General features: G+C 37.7%; 1 protein-coding gene across 1 annotated transcript in view; it reads right to left on the minus strand.

The window, feature by feature from the left end:
• Positions 1-23,673, minus strand: part of tmtc2.S (transmembrane and tetratricopeptide repeat containing 2 S homeolog) — a gene marked incomplete at its 3' end in the record, with an annotated part of 175,673 nt that overhangs the window by 122,179 nt on the left and 29,821 nt on the right.

Raw genomic sequence — 23,673 nt, forward strand, 5'->3', positions numbered from 1 at the left:
ATATATATATATATATATATATATATATATATATATATATACATATATATATATATACGTATATATATATATATACGTATATATATATACTAGAATTTAGAAGTTCTAGAGTTCCAGTGTTTTTAAAATACCTTTTACAATAGACATATTCTCCCACACTCACACAAATACATTTTTACCGTTGATATTTGTAAATCCATATCCAACCACAAAAGTCTACAAAGCTCCAACTGTAAATACGGGCCTTACAAAATTATAGGAAATGAATGCATGCTGTTCAACTGAATAAACAATGTAAATATATTTTTTTTGCCCAGTATGAAATTAATTGACAGATCTGTTTGAACAGTATTCAGTTAAAAAAAATGAAATTGAATATTTAGGTCAGTTTGTTCTGAGCAGTTAACACAATTTCTGCGGTTGAAGAAAAAAAAACTGTTAGGACTATTAAATTAATGTTATATTGCATGATTCTGGATCGGGTTTTATAGTGTGCTTTATACATGATCTGTATCTTGTGCTCATTTAACCATGATCTCAGCTATTTGAGAACTTGCATGGTACATCTGGCCCTACTTTCCCACAGCTGATATTTTAGAAAAATTATAGTGACTCTATCCTCGATATGTACTTAAACGTACTTAGTTTGCCCGGGAGCAGTAGTTCATAGTAACCAATAAGATGTTTACTTTTAAACAGGTGACCAGTAAATGCTACCTGCTGATTGGTTGCTATGGGTTACTGCTCCTGGGCAAACTTAATTCCTTTTATTACATAACCCCCTAAGGGGCAAATTCACTAAGCGCCGAAGCGCCGAACGCTAGCGTTAATTCGCTAGCGTTAGGCATTTTCGTTACTGCGCAAATTCACTAACGAACGCTGGCGTAGTTTCGCTAGTGTTACTTCGCACCCTTACACCTGGCGAATTTTCGCTAGCGACGTAACTACGCAAATTCACTAACGAGCGCAGTGTACTGAACGCTACCTTTTACGCTAGACTTCCTTCGCCATCTCAGACCTGGTGAAGCGCAATAGAGTAGATCGGGATTGTTTCAAAAAAAGTCAAAATTTTTTCTAAGTCCCAAAACACGCTGGCGTGTTTTCTACATTATGGGTGATAGGCTGAAAAAGATCGAAACATTTTTTGGGGCTCCCCTCCTTCCCCCCTACATTTCCTGACTCATGGCAACTTACCTAGACAGTGGGCACATGTGTAGGGCAAAATAAAATTTTTATTTGATGAATTGAAGGTTTTCTAGGCATTTGTAGTGCTGATACGTATTCCTCCATTGAAATTTGAATTTGGCGCCCTATGCAAATTAGCATTAACTAACTTGCGTAACTTCGCTTTACATAGCGAATCAAAGCTAGCGCAACTTCGCAACCTTACGCTACCCCTGTGCGCAACTTCGGATTTTAGTGAATTTGCGAAGCGCTGGCGAAACTACGCCTGGCGAAGTGTGGCGAAGTGTGGCGAAGTTGCGCCTGGCGAAACTATGATTGTTAGTGAATTTGCCCCTAAGAGTCTAGGGCCTATGTATAAATGCTGGGCACAACACAGAGTGTATAAAGTGCCATAGCCAATATCTGCAGACTATGCTTATCTATGCAAGCACTGTCTACTAATTTGTTTGCTATGCCTCCTTTGATGTATGGAGTACAAGGCAAGGGGACAACTGTCTTTACCAGGTGTAGCACCACAAACAACTAGAGGGTATGTAAATGTATACCCATGTCCCTCCTGCTACCCCTTCCCTCACAAGTTTGCACCTTCAGTACCTGCTAGGGTTGCCACCATTTTAGTTAGGGGAAGGGGCAGGGGGCAGTGCTGATGACATCCGGGAAGGGGCTTATGACATCAGGGGCTGGACGGATGATGTCATGGATGGGACAAATGACATGGGGATCATCGCTTGGCTGATCGCCATATCATTAACTTAAATGTCCTGTCCGGATTTCTCGATTTGGAAATTTGGACAGGCAGTTTTCACCCAGACAGCCCTTTCAAAAACTGGTATGTCCGGGTGAAATCCAGACAGGTGGCAACCCTAGTATCTGCCCTTAGGCACAACTATCCTTGAGTTATGCAAAGTAATGTTGCCCTGTGGATAATACCTAACTGTGAATTGTGCTGATTTTGAAACTTTGCAAGGCAGCACAAACAGCCCTAATTTTGCTAACCTAAACTAGAGGAGGTTGCATGAGTCCATCCACATACTGATGGTGGTATATTGGAGATCCTACAGCTTTATTTACATTATGATATAAAAATTAAGAAGAACTATGATATTTCCCCACTAGGGTCACCACACTAACAACTTCAAACTTTTCTTAAACTCACAGAATTACCTGTGTATTTTACTTCTCTCAAACTACTTCAATCCCTATGAAGTTAAAAAGGCTCCTAGGCATCTTTTTGATACATTTGTGAAACTATAAGTGGCAAAATTGGGTACAAAACAAAGTTAAAATTGAAATTTAGCAACAACACCCACAGACAAAAGTGTTACATACATGTTTTAAGTGGAATAACTAAGAGTACCAGGAAACTCTGTGAAGGGATATATAATTAGTGTATTATAAATATAATTGATTTTAGGTGCAATTACATGGAACAAAAACAACACTTAAGTGTAACAAGAATAAGTGTGTCCTCTTAGCAACATACAGAAAGACACGTCACTAAAAGATACTTGACACTAAAGCAACAGTTTAAGTAATCCTTCAAATAATTGAGGGAGCATAATGACATAAAAAAGTCAAAAAGGATTTCAGTGGATAGTCTGATGCTGTTTTATAGTGGATATCAGCTGTTTTGCAGTAATAGAAAATACATTAATAAATATTCAGCCGCACATTCCAGGTTAACTACAGATGTCTTCACTGATGTGGCCAGAGCTAGTGCTACGTCATGCCACACTGTACTGAACATTGAAAGTGTCATGTTGTATATACCCAAGGGCTTAAATGGGCACAACAGGGGCATGTATGCTAAGGGAATAAGTTAACCTGACTCTGGAAAGGTACAGTAAGCTGAACTACTTGCAGAATATTATTTAAAAAGGTATTTCTGATTATATAAGTTGAAGCTGCTGATTTATTTGCAAGTAACTAAAATAGAGAGAACCCAATCTTGTGTAATCTTGTGAGAAGACCACCAGAACCAGTGTAGGGCAGAAAAGGAAGTAAAGGACTAATCTGACTAAAGGAGGTTTTGCCTGAATCAACTGTAAGGAAATAAACATTGCACTCAGACATTACTAATTAAACAGTTTTAAAATGTTCACTTTAAATAGGTTTAGGGTGAAAATTGCAAGTCCATTAAGCAGCTGTGTCTTTTTTTAGGCAGATGTCTCCTTTAAACGTCTCAGTGGGGGGGTACAGTTCTACAGCAGGATGTCCATTAGGGAGTAGAGATGAGCACAACATATTACAAAAGCCCTGAACAGCCCAGTTACATTTGTCCATTTGAATTGAACGCTCTTGAATATTTGTACAAGCTTCACAGCTCCCTTCTACTCAGCAATGCTGAACAATATTTTTTATTAGCACACTGCTTTATTTGGAACAGTACACCTAGTCAGATCAGCCTTTTTCTTAAAATGAAGCAAATGTGACAAAGCCCTTAGTAAATTGCTTCCAGCTATCTCATTTGCAGCTCTGCTTTTTATACCTTTAGGAAGGATGGAAAATTGGATGAGCTGAAATATACTGTTTTGTCAATACAGCCAAAATTGACTGCTGGCACAAATGAGAAGCATTCCTTTTAGTGGGAAGCAAATATATGCAAGGTGTCACAAAGCCTGCATTACATTAGAAAGGGACACTTTTTATCAAATTGAAAACAACAGCATTCAGTGAAGCTTTCCATGCCTCTGTCACAGCAATGACTGATGAGAAACAAATCACCCGGCCTGAAAGCTGGCAGGAACCCACTTTTACTTGGGTCGGAAAGGATCATTTTACAGCTTCTGTTGGCCCCTGCTCTACAATGCAAAACAATATATGAGAGTCAGGGAGTATTTAAAGGCAAAACAACCAGTTCTTTTGTCAGCCTAAAAACAAATGGTCCATAGCTGGCAGAATTTGAAAATGTGACAATAATTATTTGGGCTGTCAAGATATTTCAATAAAATATAAAAAAACAATCTTATTAACTAAATCATCTGCAAAGTACAGATCAAAAATGCATCTATATTGTGAAATACTGAATTTGGCAGCAGCTTTTTGTCATTTCCAGGCTTTGGGAATGAAAAATAAAACACAAAACTGCTGCTCACTCCTACTCTATGTGAATAAAATAACCAATCTCTAACAACTGGCAGTATTGCTCCATTTACCCCAAAGGAAGGTGCTGCAAGCAATAATTTTACAAATCAGAAAAAATGCATGTTTGGGTGGGTGAAGGAAGCTGTGTAACCCTAGTTCCCTTTAATGTTTATACAGGTATGGGACCTATTATCCAGAATGCTTGGGACCGGATAAGGTGGTCTTTCTGTAATTTGGATCTTCACACCTTAAGTCTACTAGAAAACCATGTAAACATTAATAAACCCAATAGGCTGGTTTTGCTTCCAATAAGGATTAATTAAATCTTAGTTTGGATCAAGTACAAGGTACGGTTTCATTATTACAGAGAAAAGGGGAAATCATTTTAAAAATTTGGATTATTTGATTATAATGGAGTCTATGGGAGACAGCCTTTCCCTAATTCAAAACTTTCTGGATAACGTGTTTCCAGATAACTGATCCGATACCTGTACAGATATATAATTCTTGAGACCAGGGTTTCCCAAATACGGGTCTCTCTGCTTGGATTTGCATCACCATACTTCTAAGTCTACTAAAAAATAAGCTAAATATACCCAATAGGATTATTCTGTTTCCAAGAAGGATTAATTATATCTCAGTTGTGATCAAGTACGATCAAGTATTTTTACAGAGGAAAAAAGGAAATAACTGAAACAATAAACTAGATTGTATGGGAGATGGCATTCCCATAATCTGGAGTTTTTTGGAGAACCAGTTTCTGACTAACCTATCCTATACCTGTACCGATACTAAACATATGAGGGAAAAATTACTGTTAGGAGTCAGTGCACTGAATCCTACTATACAAGGAACTTTACTCCATGTTCTACTTGAAATGCTTTTCTGGCTAATGCTTATCGTCCTATCATAACATGTTTTGAGGTTAATAGATGGAGAGAACATTGGTCAGTTACAGTAATTGGCTTCAGCCAGTGTGCCATCCCTTCCTTTCATACCAAAGCTTCTAGATGGTTATTTCATCTTCTATTTGCACTTACACTTCCCAGTGTTGCAGGTATGGGACCTATTATCTGGAATGCCTGGGGTTTTCCAGAGAATAGTTTTTTTTGTAATTAGATAACCATACTGAAACTCTACAAAAATGTTTAAAATGAAAATAAACCCAATAGGATTGTTCTGCCACCAATATGGATTTATGCAGCTTAGTTACCATCACGTACAAGCTACTGTTTTATTATCACAGAAAAAAAGGAAACTGTTAAAATATTATTTGCTTAAAATAGACTATGGAAGATGGCCTTTGTGCCTTTAGGAGCTTTCTGGATAATGGGTCTGCAGATAATATTATCAATATTATCAAATAAATGCACAAAAGGCATTATAAACCTTTGGGACACGTTGTCAAAGACAGTGGATAGCAGAAAAATAAATGCAACTGATCAAACAGTAATTGGTTACTAAGCTAAATAAACAGGAGGGGGAATTACATTTCACAGTCTGAATTATCTTACAATTAGTCCAATTAATCTAATTAATTCCATGCATCAAGTTAATCTCATGACAATAATGTAAAAATGGCAGGCTAAAAGTATCATTGCACATGACAAATGTCCACATTATGCCTCACATTAATTAGAAAATGAAATAATTTGCACTCAGAGCAATTTTAATGAGCAGTTTTAGAGACAGAAAATGACAAGCATTGGCTTCTATGAAGGACAATCAAAATGGAAAATAGACCACTTTTACTTTTTCTTTATTACAGAACAGCAACTCCTTTTCATTCAAGATAGCCCCTTAATGCTCCTGTATTTAGACTCCATGGTAACAGGCTGTTTTTTTCTGCTCGTACAGAATTTCTATAGGGAAAGGGAGAAATAGGAAGATCATCTGGGATAAATACACAAGCTCAGGATACATTTCTCTTAGAAAGCATCCCTAGGAGGAGGCAATAACTCTTAATTTGGGATGTCACTTCTTCCACACAGACTCCTGAATGCATATCATTTCCTTGCTGAAAGAAGAAAATTTATTACATGGCATGTTGCGGAGTGTAGGGGGAGAAAAATGTATTCCCATTTCAAACATTCAAAGAACACGCTGAATTTTCAAGTGATGGCATAAGAAAAGGAAGAAACAAAAGGTGGTGCACGGAGAGCTGGTAATAGCTGTAAAAACAAGGACAAACTGTGTCCTGTTCCATAGTCAGCAACCAATTCTGATGGGAAACCATCAAGTTCAAGCCACGTGAGCTTTATTATTCCCCGTCAACTGCCACATTTGTAACGACAAAGGAGACAAACACTTTCCTGCAACAAAGACTGCAATGAACTTTTGACAACCAAAAGCAAAAAGGTATTCACTTGAATGTAAGGAGAAGCGCCAGATTCCAAATGCTGTTTAAATAGAAAAATCCTGGTTCCTTTAGCTACATTATTGGTATGTGAATACTGGATTTCACTACATAAGGTGGATAAAATACTGTTTACTGTGTTCTATTATTGTATACCTGTCTTATCTTATATGGGTTCAAATGTCTTTGGATTGTCCCTAAAAAAATAGGCTGTACATCTACATATAAAACATTAAACTTTAAATCAGTGTGCGTCCTTTTCACAAGTTTGTAGTAAAGATGCAATTACTTATATTTGATTTATTAAAAGAATATCACAATTACTTTGTTCTTCTCTAGTCGAATTACAAATTCAGTGATCATATGCATTAAATGGTTATGGATATAAATGGAACAAATCATAATAAGTATGATTATGATTTTTTTTCAAAATGAATCAGTTAATAGTGCTGCTCCAGCAGAATTCTGCACTGAAATCCATTTCTCAAAAGAGCAAACATATTTTTTTATATTCAATTTTGAAATCTGACATAATCTGACACAATATTGACATATTGTCAATTTCCCAGATGCCCCAAGTCATGTGACTTGTGCTCTGATAAAAATTTCAATCACTCTTTACTGCTGTACTGCAAGTTGGAGTGATATCGCCCCCCTTCCTTTTCCCCCTCAGCAGCCAAACAAAAGAACAATGGGAAGGTAACCAGATAGCAGCTCCCTAACACAAGATAACAGCTGCCTGGTAGATCTAAGAACAACACTCAATAGTAAAAACCCATGTCCCACTGAGACACATTCAGTTACATTGAGAAGGAAAAACAGCAGCCTGCCAGAAAGCATTTCTCTCCTAAAGTGCAGGCACAAGTCACATGACCAGGGGCAGCTGGGAAACTGACAAAATGTCTAGCCCCATGTCAGATTTCAAAATTGAATATAAAAAAATATGTTTGCTCTTTTGAGAAATGGATTTCAGTGCAGAATTATGCTGGAGCAGCACTATTAACTGATTCATTTTGAAAAAAAAAAAAATGTTTTTCCCATGACAGTATCCCTTTAAAAGCAGTTCTAGGTATTGTGCACTTGGCTCACCTTTCATGTACTACCGAGTTGACCTGTATCCTCCAGTAGAGAGGGACATAGGCAAGCACCATATCTGTATTTTATAAGTTCAGTTGTTAGTTTTGCCTTACCCAAATCTCTTATCTTTTTCAGTATCATACCTAAACTTGCTAAATAGAAATAGTGATAAATAGAAATGAGCCTTTCAAATCGATTCTGCTATGAGCGAGAGCACAGAACATGGGAAACAATGGGAAAGAATGTGATATGGAAACATTCATTGATATTTCAAAGTCGATTTGCTATCTCACATATTTAAATATACATTGGGATTAAGTTTTTTTTTTTTGCTACAAAACCTATACAGGTAAAGCCCCTTTAAGAAAATAAATTCTAAAGCGGACCTTAGTATAACAGCCTGAGCTTACATTCCCCCCAAACATTAGTATTTCATTTCAATCAATACACTGCAATCATTTACCTACAGGGAATAGTTTATAACTTAATTTTTAATGTTGATTTGGGGGATATTGGTCACAGGCAGTAAATATGCTTAATGCATGTGCGCTGTATCTTCCTATTGAATGGTAAGCAAATTGAAGAAGATGCAAGTTGCCTGGCACACTTGGAGATTTATCACCCACAGGAATTCTCCACTATGGATGGGTGACAAATCTGCAAAAAATTAATTTTTCATTGGTGTCAGTGTGAATCGCTTGCAATAAAACGTGAATCAAGTCAGTGCCAGAAAATGCAAGGAAAATCAATTTTCTGAAGTTAGGTATATGTTTTTGTGCTGGAGATTCCCAATAATACAATTGCAAAGGTATTTTTGGGAGATTTGTTACCCACAGGCAGTGTGGGTTTCCCACAGTCAACCCACCTCTACTGAGCCATCACTTTTAGCACTTTTAGAGTGTTTTTTCTGCCCCTGTGATTTCCGGGTGAAAAACCACAGGAAACTGCCCCTCTACTGCAACTGAACAACCCTCTCTAACAACATTCAAAATGAATGAATTAATCAATTAATTAATAGATGCAAGGATTTTTTTTAATGCAGAGTTGTAATATAAGGACAAGTATTTTAAAATGATCTTTTTTGCTAAATAGGACATGTGTTGTTTCTAATAAATAACATAATTGCCTTCATTACATCCTTTACTGTAACTGTCCTGTTTTTCATTGTAATCTGGCACACTAAACACGCTGCTAACCAATTTTCTTAATTAAATGAGCAAAGAGGAAGAAACTATGTGTAACCAAAAAGTGGAAAAATCAGCTTCTAAAACAATAGCCTATAATATTTGATTGGAAACATATCCTGTTTCATTAGACCACATCTAAAAATGACTGCTTTTTAGGTCTCTGAAATCCCACCTTGTAAACACACTTTCAGCAAAGATAAAAACATGCATTTACTTAAATGGATTTTATAGTAAGCCTTCATCTGCTTGAAAAGAAAAAGCCAGAACTCATGGGGAAAAGAAAAGTTTGCATTGATTTACAAAAAAACCCATCTATGAACCTGTCAGGAGACCATTTGTGCCTTTACAAGGGAGAAACCATACAAGGAAGTATTGATTCAGCTGGTCAAAGAACAGTTTTATTGGCAACACCAGACAGTGCAACTCCAAAAATGGAAAGAGACATGTTCTCATCTCTCTCTTAAGAAATGGCCAACCCAATTGAATATATAACTTGTGCTTCCTGGCATTCAAAAAAATAAAAACACACCAAAATAAAGTTGCTTTTCTAAAGTCAGGTTCTAATATTCTACACCACCAATGGAATTTGAGCATGCTTTTCTTTTTCGACAGATCATTTTCTGTAAAGTACTTTTCAGCCTAATTCTGAGGCTCTTAATCTCCGATCTCTGATCTTTGATTTATCTTCCATTCAGTGTTTACATAAGGGGTCATTTAGGGAAAAAGAATATCACACAGCTGCTTGGGATAGTAGAGTCACAACTATCCCCACACACTTCCTTAAGTGAGCTGCACTCACAAGAAGGGTGAGATAAAAATGTATTCAAGTAAAAACTAAAATGGAAAATTACACAGTGTTCGTTCTATTCATTCTGTGCACATATTTCCTCCATATAATCCCCTTTCCTTTCTACTGCAGATAACTAATCCTTTTTTTCCCACAAACTCCACTCCATCAGGCACATGCTCATCATTCTGTGCTCCATGTTCTCATGATTATGTCATTACTTTCCATTTTCACCATTTTGCCGTTTTCATTTTTCTGTCCTTTACATTATAAGTAGTGTATCCTACACATAACCTCCTGACATTTACATTCCTGTACTTTTCCATAGCTCTATCTCAATCTTTCTGCTTTGTAATAATGTTTACATTGTCCGCCCTCGATTCACTCTACTAAAGCTAAAGGCAAGAAATCCTAGCTCCATGTAAGAACGCACATCAGTCTCAGCTACAGTCAGGTGGTCCCAGGGGTGGCCAATAAAAAGCCCATTTGGGAGTTTAACGTTGAAGCAAGCAAGTTGGCGGTAAAACTTAGTCCCTGTGAAAAACAAATAATTAAGCAGTAGAATTCTTAATAAACGAGGTGAAAGTCAGTGCAGGACTGGCCAGATCTGGGATAACTTTGACATAGTTGGGCAGCTTGAATATATATATTGCATGTATGGGCAAGCAATCCCTATTTTGTTTAAAGGGGAAGGCATTTTTTGTAGCTTAATGCACAAAATAAGTCATTAAAATGTTGATGATAATGGGTGTGTGCATTGGATTCTTGTCTTTGGATGAATTTTGAGGTCACACCCTGCCTAATGGTTTAAAATTGTTCATTGGTGAGCAAAATTATCAATTTTTGCCATAAGTCTCCTTAGCCAAGCAGAGAGTGATATAGCAGGGTGATTTCATCAATGTGAGGACTGAATCACATTGGAGCCAGTCTTGGCCACATAAAATATCTGCCAGTGCTTCACATTAGAATGTTTTCAAAGTCATGAGCCACCCTGGAAGTGACAGGGACTAAATGTGCATTCCTTGAGACCTACTTATATATTTCACTAGTTAGGCAAGCTTATCAGGGTAGCGTCACTATCCACGCATGGCCAAATAAACTCATATTAGTCTGTGCCTCCAGCTAAAGCCTATTTTATGGCAGCCACACTGTACAGCTGTATTCACATTTGCATGCAATACAGCAGTTTTCATTCTCAGGAACAAAAATCACAGAAACAAAATGCCCAAGAATTGCCTTTGGTTATGGCAACTTTTTCAAGCCATTGGAACCTGCAAGTTCTATAAGCAGAGTGACAGTAAGATTTTTTTAGAATAAAAATCCCATGTGTATTTGGGATTTTCAGCATGTGCTACAGCGTGCCAGACTTTTTCCAAGATTACAGAAAAAATTCCATGCACATTTAGCGAAATGCTTAAAAACCACCCCAATATGTCAATACCTTATGTAGTATACCTTATGCAGCATAGAACACTATTTGGCAGGATGTTATGAAGTTCTCAACTAAATAGCAATTCCACACACTATGTACATGTATGTGCTAAACTGTGTAGATCAAAAGCAGACAAGTCCATCTTACCAAAGGACCACTGGCAATAAGCAGATTTAACCAATGCAGATCATGAAACCACTAAAACGATCACTTTTTCTGCTTAATAATTTGATTTTGATCTACCATATATAGCCGCAGGGCCGCCATCAGGGGGGGACAGGGGGGAAGAGTTGTAGGGGGCCACGAGGGTAAGGGGGCCCGGCCATGCCACACTTACTTGATTAGCCAGGCCCTCCGTCTTTCTGAGAGCTGCTGATTCGGGAAGGCATGGACGTTTAAGGAGCCCTGGCCACCAATTTTCTTATAATGTAGGGGGGGCCCTGGCCACCAATTTTTTTTTTCTCATGTGGGGTCCTAGTCACCAATATGTTTAAATGGGGGGCCCTGGCCACACACACATGTTTTTTTTATGAGGGGCCCTGACCACCAATATCCTTTTATTTTGTATTAACATGTGGGAACCCTAGCCACCAATATGTTTTTTTGTTTTTTTTACCGTGTGGTGGGGCGGACCTGTGGGGTGGGGAGGGCGGACCTGTGGGTGGGGCTTGCGGTGGGCGCAGCCCAGGAAATTTTGTCATATGGGGCCCTGCTATTTCTGATGGCGGTCCTGTATAGCCGCCTTCACAGCATGCTCAACACTGCTTGTGGAAAGCTCCACAGAGCATACAAAAGAATTTCATCTTTCCTTTGCAGGCGCTTCTCGTCACAAGCTGGAATTCATTACCCAATATGTGACCAGGAAGTAAATTGTCTGATAATAAGACAAATAATTTCTAGGACCAGATTTATTGAAATTAAACATACTATTGAACAAAGACAAATGGTGCCTGTAAACTCAAAATTAAATTCTTTGCAAGCAGAACAGTAATCAGAAACACTTGCTCTAGCACAACAATAGCATTTTAAAAAAAAAAATGAAATAGAGGTATCACAAGTGGAAGTTACAAATTTAAGAAACACACAACTGTATGCTTCTTGTAATCAGGACGCCCTGTTTACCCATAAATGTTCATAGTTAAAAAAATGATCTTATGTGCATATTTTGCAATCTGTTTATTTGGCAAAATGAAAGACCACCAGTGTAGCACTGGCTGTAATTTTGATTTCACATGCGCATAGCTGTAAACAACATGTGGCTTTGCTAGGCTAATTAGCATTAGACAAGTCACTTTATGAATAGAAAGTTATCCCGGGTCAGCACACAGAAGACTAAGTCAGTCAACTCCTTTCTCATACAAAGTGTTCAAAGCCTTTTCCTTCAATGGACGTGCAGGCCTGAGAAAACTTTATTTAAAGGCATAGACTGCACCCTTTCCCAAGGACACAAAGTTTGTCATAATGAAAAATTATAGGTCCCCTTAAACATTCCTAGACTCACATACAAATAGATGTAGATGTATACATGTAAATATCTACAGTTATACAGCTTTTGATCCAGAATGCTTGGGTACATGTAGTTTTCCACATAAGGGGTCTTTCTGTAATTTGGATCTCCATACCTTAAGTTTACTAAAATCATTTAAACATTAAGTAAACCCAATATAATTGTTTGGCCTCCAATAAGGATTAATGGTATCTTAGTTTGGAGCATGTAAAAGGGACTGTGTTCTTCTTACAAGGAAAACTACATTAAAATTATATTATTAAAATGTCTATGGGATATTTCAATACAGTAATTGAGTTTTCTGTATAACTCATCCCATACCTGTATTAAAAATTAAATATATTTTCCTTTTTCCTGTCCATTTATGGTTACAAATTAAAACTAAATAAATTTGGTTGTATACTTCCATTAAAATAATGGACTGAGAATCAAAATAGGCCCTGGCATTTCAGGTACACAGAGGCCCAATCAGCCCACACAGAGGCCCAAACAGCCCCCACCAGCCCACTAAATACTGATTTTCTATGGCACCTTATAGCAGAACCCACAGATTGCCAGTCCGGACCTGCTTGCGGGCATAAGCACAGCCTTACACGAAGAAAGCCCTTCGCCCTTAACCATACCATCAGGCAGGTCTTGGCTGGGATTCAAAATAGGCCCTAGTATTTCAAGGACACAGAGACCCAACAAGCCCCCTACCATTCCAATAAATAGTGACTGTCTATGACAGCTTACAGCAGCCCCCATTTGTCAGAACCTACAGATTGCCAGCTCAGACTTGCCATCAGAACATTTTTGTGCCCATAACCCTCGACTGCTTTCTATGAAGTCCCAAGCACTTCATCACATATTATAATCATCCTGTATTTATAGAGCACCAATGCATCCACAGTACATTTACAGATTTAACACTATTTGTAAATGTAATGCTGTACTCTGGGTGGTAGGGGGGTGAAGAGGCTCATAAAGTAGGGTTTGCGGTGACTGTGACACTCACAAAATCACAGGTGGTTTAATTTAATGCACAGGGCTCCCCAGGTTCCGTCACTGTTCATGGGTTCCTTGTACACCAGCTTAATCCATAAAGTGAAGCCTAGTTCAGCCTCTGTAGCCTTAGCACTCCCGCCTGCCTCTCGGTTGGAGCACTAAGTACCAGGCACATGGTGACCCCACCACTTTTATCATGTAGGGTGCAGGGCATCCCATAATATCACAGAACCAATGGGAGAGCACCTCATTCTTACAGGGCAAAGTTCACCCCAACATCACATCCTGTCAAGGTGAAACATATTAACTGTTTTAAATCCCTTCACATATTATACATCATTCACATTAGTTCCTGTCCATGTAGAGTTTACATTTAGTACCTATCACATAAGTACACACAATGGCCAATTTTATTAGCTGCTAATAGGGCTTCCTAATCCTAAATGTTTTTGAAGGGGCACTTTATGTAATAAAGAAATGGCAGATTTAAACAGAGACCTAGGAGTTTATTTCATACCAGTACCCCTGTAATACTCATGTTATATGTCTAAATGCATGTCAAGCAGCCAATTCTACCCAAAGGCAGTGCTAGGAAATGGGTGTGTTTTACAGCAACTGTGTATTTTACAGTACGAAGAAATAACTACAAAAGTGGCTATAAATAATATAAACACTTTAAGACAATAACAGAACTAATTGGTCTGGACCCTGGGTGCAGGCAGTGCACCCAGAACCTCCCCCTGGTTGTTCCACCCTGCTTTAAGGTGAAAAAATAAATATTATTTGTCCAAGAAAAAACCTAACTAACCACGAAATTAAGTTTTGCATGTCCTAAGATAGAATGCACATAACAAATGAGCCTCTTCCATTAACAGAACTTAACTATAATATGCAGAAATTAGGTTTAAACACTTATGAGCTTCCTTTTGCAAGATTTCTAAAGTTTTGAATGTCTTCATTGCGTAGGTAATAAGTAAAACTTGAAACTTAATTGCTGGCATTGTACAAGTTTCACAGATTTAATAGGATAGAGTTTTGAGAAATAGGTCAGAAAATGCTGTTGACCTTCAGTAGGATTTATTTTACAAAATATGATTAACAGCTACACTTACTGCAGATTATTACCAAGCCATACCTATTCTAGAAAAAAAACTAAATATTGAATCAAAGAATAATGCTCAAATCAAATAATTGGTTTTAATGTATTTAATGCCACATAATCAGTTTTAATGAGATACGTGTTCTGAATGTTCCAAATGTTTGTGCAAAGTAGTGTGTCCTCTTTATTTCCTCATCTTCACACTCAACTACAGAGTGATAATTGTATTCTAAATCGGTTTTGCCTTGTAAATTGAGCCAATAAGCAAGTTGTGAGAATAAACTTTTAACGATAATTGACCCTTCTGAATGGGGCAGCATGGTGGCTCAGTGGGTAGCATTTCTGCCTTGCATCTTAGTTTGAGTTCAGTCCCAGCCAGTATTTGCAAGGATTTTGTGTGTTCTCCTATGTTTGCATGTTTTCTCAGGGTACTCCAGTTTTCTCGCACACTCCAAAAACATACAGGCCGGTTAACTAGTTTCCGAATAAATTGACCATCGTGTTAGTGAATGTGATAGGGACCTTAGATTGTAAGCTCCTCTGGGGCAGGGTCTGATGTGAATGATGTATAATCTCTATAAAACTCTGCAGAAAGGTGTTACTGTTATAAAAATACCAGGAAATATTGAAAAGGCAAAAAAAAAAAAAAGACATGCCTGCTTTGACCTTTAACACTAAACAGATTATAGTTACTATAAGCAAGGGTTACATAAAATCTATACCCCCCCAAAAAATTTATATTTAAGCAACAAATAGTTTATATCATATTGAGTGACATCATAAAGAATCTTACCAAACTGGAAAATATATTTAAGTAAATATTGGCCTTTTACATCTTATACCTTGATCCCCATTTTATGATATTCTCTGTGCTGCCTCAGAGATCAACTGACCAGTAATACTACAGCTCTAATTGTAACAGGAAGAAGTGTGGAAGCAAAAGATAGAACTTTGTCTGTTAAATGTCTCATGTGACCTAACATGTATGGTTTGTTTGTGTTCACTGTGAATCGTAGGATCCCAGGGATCGGCTCTTATTTCTGTAATTTTCTATTTAGGATTACCCAATGGCATATAATACTAGAAAAGTAAATTATTATGAAAATGATTTATTTACATGAAACAGGGCTTTACATATGAGCTGTTTATGCAATATATTTTTTATAAAGAACTATTATGTTTGGGGTATAATTTTTCTTTAATTAATTATTTCACTCCCAGGTCAACCTTTGAGTAATTTTGGTACCAGAGGTAACAGAGTTGACTTTGCCATACCTCATGCTCTAGTCAGAGAGGTGGAAGGAAAAAACAGGGGCCTCTTTAAAAAGTTACCTGCAGGAGGGTTACCGATGATTGCCACATAAGTCTAAGTTACCTGCCGGGGTCCTACCTTGTTTTCTGGTGGAAGACTACCAGCCAAACCAAATTTACAGTTGCATTTGTAAAATTGTTTTGATTTAAGCACATAACTTGCTGTATGCAACTTCCAAGAAATAACAATCAATATTCTGAACTACAGCATTAAAGGGGTGGTTCACCTTTAAGTTAACCTTTCATATATTATAGAATAGCTAATTCTAAGCAACTCTTCAATTGGTCTTCATTATTTATTTGTTATAGTTTTTGATTTACTTGCCTTCTTTTTCTGATTCTTTCCAACTTTCCAATGGGGTTCACTGACCCCATCTAAAATCAAATTCCAGCCCCCTCCTCATCATATTTCGGTCTTTTATTCACATTGATGCATAGTTGCAACCAGATTAAAATTGCAAACTGAAGAGCTGCTGAATAAAAAGCTAAACAACTAAAAAACAGCAGTTAGTAAAAAATTTAACCCAATTGCATTCATAATATCACTCTCTACATTATACTAAAAGTTAATCTGAAGGGGAACAACACTCACTTGTAGTGAATAATCTTTTATTTTGTTATTTTGTGTAAATATACATCTTTATCCGAGGTTTCGGTCCCACCTGGGGACCTTTCTCAAGGTCTCATCCTTGAGAAAGGTCCCCAGGTGGGACTGAAACGTTGGATAAAGATGTATATTTACATACAATAAAAGATTATTCACTACAAGTGAGTGCTGATCCTCCATTCACATCTATTTCAATACAATTGATCGTGCACCACTGGAACACTTCTGTCAGAGTGCGGGTACTGTGGGACAATATATATATATATATATATATATATATATATATATATATATATATATATATATATATAATACATACATATATTGTATTATACATAAAGTGTGTGTGTGTGTGTGTGTGTGTGTGTGTGTGTGTGTGTGTGTGTGTGTGTGTGTGTATATATATAGACATACATACACACAAACACACACACATATACACACACATACAAATACATACCTCCCAACAATATGGGGAAATTTGACCACACCCATTTTGTGACCACACCCCAATTACCATGTTCATTTTACAGAATTTGGCAGATTATGAAAGTCTGAACATATTTCTGTGTTTTTCCCAGTTATTACAGTTTTGCTAATGAAGGTGAATCCCCCTTTAAGCTGTGAGTTGAACTTCTCCCAAGGGACCGGTTATCTTATATTATACAATTAATTAATTGCTTATCTCGAAATTGTTACAAAAGTTTCTTATATGCAGCTCTGGCTGTTCTGGGCTCTCTGCCAAAAGCCAATTTAAATGAAACAACTCAGATGCTGTTGAACTGCAGACTTTCAGCTTTAATTCAGTGGGTTGAACAAAAAGATTGCATAATAATGTGAGTAACTAAAGCCTTTTTTAATACAATCACTTCATTTCAGGGGCTCACAAGTAATTGGACAAATTAAAAAACTGAAAATAAAATGTTAATTTCTAATACTTGGTTAAAAACCCTTTGCTGGCAATGACAGCCTGAAGTCTTGAACTCGAGGACATCACCAGATTCTGGGTTTCCTCCATTTTAATGTTCTGCCAGGCCTTTACTGCAGCGGCTTTCAGTTGCTGTTTGTTTGTGGGCCTTTCTGTCCGAAGTTTAGTCTTCAACAAGTGAAATGCATGCTCAATTGGGTTCAGATCAGGCGACTGAAGAATATTCCACTTCTTTGCTTTAATAAACTCCTGGGTTGCTTTTGCTGTATGTTTTGGGTCATTGTCCATCTGTATTATGAAACGCCTCCCAATCATTTAGACTGCATTTAGCTGGATTTGAGCAGACAGTGTCTCTGAACACCTCAGAATTCACTAGTGTCCCAGTGCCACTGGCAGCCATGCACACCCAAGCCATCACACTGCCTCCACCATGTTTTATAGATGATATGCTATGCTTTGGATCATGAGCTGTTCCACTGTTCTCCATACTTTTTTCTTGCCATCATTCTGGTAGAGGTTGATCTATATTTCATCTGTCCAAAGAATGTTTTTCCAGAACTGTGCTGGCTTTTTTAGATCAAAGTCCAATCTAGCCTTGCTATTCTTGATGTTTATGAGTGGCTTGCACCTTGCAGTGCACCCTCTGTATTTACTTTCATGCAGTCTTCTCTTTACTTGGATATCGATACACCTACCTCCTGGAGAGTAGCGTTCACTTGTTTGGCTGTTGTGAAGTGGTTTCTCTTCACCATGGAAATGATTCTGTGATCATCCACCACTGTTGTCTTCCATGGACGTCCAGGTCTTTTTGCGTTGCTGAGTTCACCAGTGTTTTCTTTCTTTCTCAGGATGTACCAAACTATAGATTTTGCCACTCCTAATATTGTAGCAATTTCTCAGATGTTTTTTACTGTTTTTGCAGCTTAAGGATGGCTTGTTTCACCTGCATGGAGAGCTCCTTTGACCACATGTTGTCTGTTCACATCAAAATCTTCCACATACAAGCACCCCACCATAAATCAACTCCAGGGCTTTTATCTGCTTCACTGATAGACATAACAAAGGAATCGCCCACACCTGCCCATGAAATAGCCTTTGAGTTTATTGTCCAATTACTTTTGAGCCCCTGAAATGAAGTGATTGTGTTAAAAAAAGTTTTAGTTCCTCACATTTTTATGCAATATTTTTGTTCAACCCACTGAATTAAAGCTGAAAGTCTGCAGTTCAATTGCATCTGAGTTGTTTCTTTTAAAATTCATTGTGGTAATATACAGAACCAAAATTAGACAAAAAAAGTTGTCTGTCCAAATATTTATGGATATATATATATATATATATATATATATATATATATATATATATATATATCACATCCATACAAAGAGTATGAATTAAAGAGGGTCAGAAAAAGCCTAACTTATCACATATATCACAGGGAGGACACGTCTTTAAGTTTCCAGTGATCTCTAAGCTTTCCACACTATATAAATCAGTGGTGCACAAGCTTATTTTTACCAAAGAAATTTTTTTTTAAATCCATGGTGTTGTTAATGCACAAACTAGTTTTTTGTGCATAATAATTTGTGCATAATAATTTGGCTTATCCAGATGGATCACAGTTGCACCATTAATATCTATGACAACTGGACAGATCAACTTCAGAGCTTCGGCATGCACATGATCCGACTGTTTGAATGGTGACGTATGGTGGGAAGTCAATTAGATGGGGGGGGGTCTTCATATATTTCATGGTATGTGTGAAGCATCAACAAAGAGCAAAACATGCATTACTTAACTGCCAACTATGTGTCTCTCCAGCTTTTATCTTTAGGAGATGGTGGGAGTTAAAATTCAACAACAATTGGAAAGCCACAGGTTTCAGATCTCTAGCACTGAGAGCATATAGTTAGAAAGAGTAATGTTAACAAACAGAATACAACAACTTCTGTTTTCAGTCAGACACAGCAGCTTCGAACCGTCAGGCTCATTTTGTGGTTACAGCATGTATCCTTCTTTTTAAAGTATGCCTATACAAAGCCTCCTGTTTCTAAAATCATCAAGCTGTTCTTAAAGTCATGTATCATATCAGCTGCATTTATCCATTTGAAGCCTCTGTGGATTACAAGCGAGGGCCATTTGTCATGGAGCTGTGGCTCTCGCGCATATAAAAACCTTATTTGCAACCCAGTGTCAATTTGACTGATAGTTCTTGCTTTAAGAGGAAAATCTGCCAACCGCTGCCACAGACAGTTCTACTTTTTATTAGGGTTTAATATTATAAAAAGAGCTTATCATTCTCTATGTCAACCCATTTTAAATATTACATTAAAAATGCTGTACCGAAAAGGATTACACAACTTTAGAAGAAAGTAATGGATGAAAAGAAGGAAATACAGGGCTCTATCAATAAAAAGAAAATATTCTCAATCTGCATGGTTTAAAAAAAGTAAAGATTGAAGTTTGCTGCAAGTTTTACATGTCAACCATAATGCTTCTCCTCTCTAAAGATTTTTACTTTAGATACTTTTTATCCATTTCCCTTTTCATCATCCTTTGCAAGAAACATACCAAATAAACATGTCAAATCAAAATCTTGTGACATTGATAATTTTGCTTTAGCAATGGCATTTCAGTTACATTTAACTGCTACAGTTACATTTACATTGACATCTATTTCATGGGCCTGACTTTTGTCAGAAAACTTTTGAAGTTTTAAAAACAGACAATTTCTGCTTTGATGGAAACTGATGTGATGCGGACAGAAAAATTACATTTTATCTTCTATAAAAGGGGTCCTTAGGTAATGTAATCAAATTTGCAAAGTTTGCAAGCATTTACATGTCACATTATCCCATTGGTTGTTGCTAATTTCCATACCTGGTGGAGCTAATTTGTCTGGGCTTATTAAAAAATGGTTTGCAAACAATGATGAGTGAAATTGGTTTCGCCATCAGAAGAGATTAAGGTACAACAATTCATTTTAGAAAACATGCCTGTATAGCTACAGAGTGAATATGGAATAGTTAACTTAGAATATACTTTGTTGTATCCGCTTAGCTTGATTTGATTCAGATGTAATATGAAATGGCATTATAGTAGTAATACGCACACAACAGTGTGTAGTTTCAGCTCAGCTACTAAATATGTAATGTGTTTATTGACATTTCAGCAGTATTACCAAGGGGTTCCAAAGCACAACAGTAATAGAGTAGTGTTTGGAAATAAAACCAAAACTAGAACTAGAATTGATGGCAGAAAAACATGTATTTCAAAAATGTTCCCATGTGTGGCAAATGTGTATCTGTTGGGAAGGGGGAGCAGCAGCCTCTTTGGGGGTATATTTATCAAAGTGTGAAACTAGAGCTCACTGCAGTCCAATAGAGTGAAAGCCCACAACTCTTTTAATTTCTATGAGATTGTTACATAGAGAATATAAAAATGTAGAGGGTGGAGGAATTTCCAAGTTCTCATTTCACTCTTTGATAAATATGCCCCTTTATCTTTAGAACTCCCAGCCAATTGGTTGGTTGTGTGCCAAAACATATTAGCATAATGCCACAAAGCTTAGGTAGGGACCCTTAAGGTTAACAGTTCCTATTGGTTTAGATCTACTACAAGTGCTAAAGGTGCTAAACTCAAAAAGGCCAGTTGCTTTAGTCTTAATTCTACTACGGTGTATCTAAATTAGTTTATTTGCAGATCTATCTTATCGGCTCTTAGAATTAGTGATACCCTACCTGTCACAACTTAAAGGAGAAGGAAAGGCGCTCTTTACTTGGGGGTGTCATAAGTTAGGCACTCCAAGTGATTATATATACTTACCTCACAACCCGGCCCGGTGCTCCTATCAGGAGAAAATTGCACTGGTCTGGGGGTTCTTCTAGCGAGCACCACAGAGCGATTGGCTTCCTTCTTCTCCTTTGTTCAAATTCCCTGGGGCAGACACATGCGCAGTACAACTAATTAGCTGTCGTTGGTGCTCACTGGAAGAAGCCCAGGCGGGTGCAGTTTTCTGCTGGTAGGAGCACCGGCCTGGGGTTTGAGGTAAGTATATACAATCACTTGGGGGTACTTAGCACCACCAAGTAAAGAGCTCCTTTTCTTCTACTTTAATATAGTGAACGGGTGGTTCGTCCTCTTTGGCTTTCCATCCTCTCTTCAGATGAATGAGCCTGGTGTCTACAAGACCCAGTAAAGAGTTCTGCCCTAGAGGGAAAACCCCCAGGAATATAAGGCAGAAAGGCAAGCTAGTACTAGCAACTTGTGCTCCAACCAGGCTTGATAGGTGGAGGTAGCACTCTCTTAGGCACTACTAGCCTAAAGTGAAGGGTACTAGAGAGAGATTCAGACGTATTTCACTCCTTGAACCATTTGTGCTGTAGGGGTTCCAGACCACTATTGCTGGTAACCTAAAAGTGTATCTTAAAATGTATCAAACCATGCTTACAATGTTGTCAAAAGTCCCTGCTCTGCCTTTGTCACAATTTGTCTGCATAATATACCCTCAACAAGTCTGGAAACACTATGGCAATTACAAATACAACATGAATATGAAGCAACGTTGCTGCTGTGAATAAGAAGGAGAAAGATGTCCTTTCCTGCTCAGTAGTTACCCTCTGCTCAAACTGTGAGATGAATAACAAATAAACCTAATGACCCAAAGAATCTTAATTTTTACAATTATGTAATTTTTTTATTTCCTTTTATTGTCTCGAGCAGAACACATTAGTGATGAGCTACAACAGTGATGTCTAATATTAAGCCTCTTTTACTGAACTGCCAATAGGTCAGATGCAAAATGGGATAAAGCTTTCTGAATTTCCCCTTAATACAGACAACCCCCAACAGAAGAAAATTCCAGCAAACTGCTCATTTCAGAGATGCCTGCAAAGAAAGAATTGTGCGCATTTCTTGTGGTTTCACCAATATTAGAAGCCTGTAAACTTGTGTGTTTAATGTGGTCTCAGTTTAAAGTGGTTGAGCATAAATGCTAGTATTATTGCTACAGAGCTTTTAGATCTAGTTTAATGGCACTTTTGAAAGGGGATACAGTCAAATAACCAACATATGTTCAATATGTGCTTAAAGTATTAATCAAATATAATGCAGCACAAGCTTTGGGATTATTGACACTGCGGGGCACATTTACTTAGGGTCGAAGTTAAATCCTTCGACTTCGAATATCAAAGTCGAAGGATTTACCGCAAATCGTTCGATCGACCGATCGAAGGAAAAATCGTTAGATCGAACTATTAAATCCTTCGAATCAAACAGTTCAAAGGATTTTAATCCATCGATCGAAGGATTTTCCTTCGATCAAAAATTGCAAGGAAAACCTATAGGGACCTTCCCCATAGGCTAACATTGATGTTCGGTACTTGGCGAAATAGGGGGGTCGAATTTTTTTTTAAAGAGACAGTACTTCGACTATCGAATGGTCGAATAGTCAAACGATTTTTTGTTTGAATCGTTCGATTTGAAGTCTTAGTCGAAGGTCGAAGTAGCCAATTCGATGGTCGAAGTAGCCAAAAAAACATTCAAAGTATTTTTTCTTCTATTCCTTCACTCGAGCTAAGTAAATGTGCCCCTGTGTGTACCAGCTATGTGAACAAAATTCTTGCAATAAATTATAATTATACTCAACATTGAATGGGGGGGGGGGGAGAGGCAATTGCACTGCCCTGAGCTTTTAGCTAGGATAGCAGATCCCCTGAAATATTGAAAGGCAATCACATTAAGAAATCAATTCAAGACAAGTGCATGTTATTATTTAAGGGGTCATTTCCCATCACCTGCCCGTCCTGTTTAGCATGACCCCTGTGGGTTCACGTATGCGCCAAAACGCTGGGGGGCTGTATGTCTCCAGTGATCCTTAGGAATGTGGATGGGGAGCATGCCATCACTAAAATTTTGCCGCCCTAGGCCCGGGCCTATGTGGCCTCACTACAAATCCGGGCATGGGGGCAGAAGTGCACAGCAAGAGCGTCTTAGTCCTCATTCATTCAGCACTACTTCCACCACTCTGGCTGCTCTTGGTGCTCGATCAAAATTGTCCACTGCAGGCAGTGTTGTGTTCATTGGACTGCCTTAAATCTCTGCAATAAGGAAAAGCAATGTGCAAAGTGC

This window comes from Xenopus laevis, chromosome 3S, assembly GCF_017654675.1.
Source record: "Xenopus laevis strain J_2021 chromosome 3S, Xenopus_laevis_v10.1, whole genome shotgun sequence".
Taxonomy (NCBI): domain Eukaryota; kingdom Metazoa; phylum Chordata; class Amphibia; order Anura; family Pipidae; genus Xenopus; species Xenopus laevis.